The sequence below is a fragment of the Molossus molossus genome, unplaced genomic scaffold, assembly GCF_014108415.1.
Source record: "Molossus molossus isolate mMolMol1 unplaced genomic scaffold, mMolMol1.p scaffold_m16_p_9, whole genome shotgun sequence".
Lineage (NCBI taxonomy): Eukaryota > Metazoa > Chordata > Mammalia > Chiroptera > Molossidae > Molossus > Molossus molossus.
The window spans coordinates 34,615,580-34,617,401 of NW_023425403.1; positions in this window are offsets into that span (position 1 = coordinate 34,615,580).

Consider the following 1,822-nt stretch of genomic DNA (forward strand, 5'->3'; position numbering starts at 1 on the left):
ATGTTCAGTAAAACTCCCCTCTGAAGCCATCCTTGCCTGGGCTTTTGTTTGCTGGGAGAGTCTTGATTACATCTTCAATTTGCTTAGTTGTTATTGGTCTATTCAGTTTTGTATCTCTTCCCCGTCCAGTTTTGGGAGACTATGTGTTTCTGGAAATTTCACTATTTTGCTTAGATTGTCAAATTTGTTGCCATATAATTGTTCATAGTAGTTGTTAACGATCTTTTGTATTTCTGTGGTGTCAGTTGATATTTCTCTTTCATTTCTGATTTTGTGTATTTGAGTTCTCTCTCTTTGTTTCTTGGTGAGTCTAGCTAAGGGTCCATCAATCTTGTTGATCTTTTTGAAAAACCAGCTCTTTGTTTTATTAATCCTTTAAATTGTTTTTTTTTTTTTTTTTTGACTCCATGTCATTTATTTCTGCTCTGATCTTAAATATTTCCTTCCTTCTACTTGCTCTGGGTTTTCTTTTTGCTTGCTCTCTAGTTCTTTAAGTTGTGAGGTTAGATAGTCTATTAGAGATTTTTCTTGTTTCTTGAGGTAGGCCTCTTGTGCTATGAATTTCCCTGTCAGAACTGCTTTCGCTGCATCCCATAGATTTTGTGTTGTTGTGTGTTCGTTTTCATTGATTTCCAGGAATTATGTGTTCAAATGTCTTTGCATGTTCTTGTTGCAATTGATTTCTAGTTTTATGCCATTGTGATCTGAGAAGATGCTTGATATGATTTCAGTCTTCTTAAACTTTTAGAGACTTAGTTTTTGCCCTAACATGTGGTCTATCTTTGAGAATGTCCCATGTGCACTTGAGAAGAATGTGAATTTTGTACTTTTGGGGTGTGATTGTCTGTAGATATCTATTAAATCCATTTGGTCTAGTGCTACATTTAGAGTCTCTGTTTCCTTGTTAATTTTTTGTTTAGAGGATCTATCCAGTGATGTCAGCGGGGTGTTGAAGTTTCCTGCTATGATTGTATTGCTATCGATTTCTCCTTTGAAGTGTTCCAGAAGATTTTAAATATATGTTGGTGCTCCTTTATTGGGTGCATATATGTTTATCAAGATTATACCTTCCTGTTGGATAGATGCTTTCAATATTATGTAGTGGCCTTCTTTGTCTATAGTTATGGCCTTCATTTTGAACATGCTTTCTTATCCAATTAGCTACTCTGTGTCTTTTTATCGGAGCATTCAATCTATTTACATTTAAGGTGATTAATGATATGTATTTATTTATTGCCATTTTTGTTTAGTGTGGTTATATTTTTCTTTCTATATTTCTCCTGCTAATTACAGCAGTCCTTTTAACATTTCTTGCAGTGGTGGTTTGGTGCTAATGTATTCCCTTAGCCTTTTTTTTTTTTGTCTGGGAAGCTGTTTATTTGACTTTCTATTTTGAATGATAGCCTTGCTAAGTAGAGTAGTCTTGGATTCAGATCCTTGTTTTTCATGACCTTGATTACCTCATGCCATTCCCTTCTGGCCTGTAGTGTTTGTTGAGAAGACAACTGAGAGCCTTATGGGGTTTCCATTGTAGGTAACCTGTTGCTTATCCCTTGGTTCTTTCAGGATTCTCTCTTTGTCTTTAATTTTTGGCATTTTGATTACTGTGTGTCTTGGTGTGGGCCTGTTTGGGTTCTTCTTACTTGGGACTCTCTGTGCTTCTTGAACTTGAATGCTTTCTTCCTTCACCAAATTAGGAAAGTTTTCTGTCACTATTTCTTCAAATATATCCTCTAACACTTGCTCATTTTCTTCTTCTTTGGGGACTCCTATGATGCGAATATTATTATGTTTCCAGTTGTCCCACAATTCTCTTAAGCTA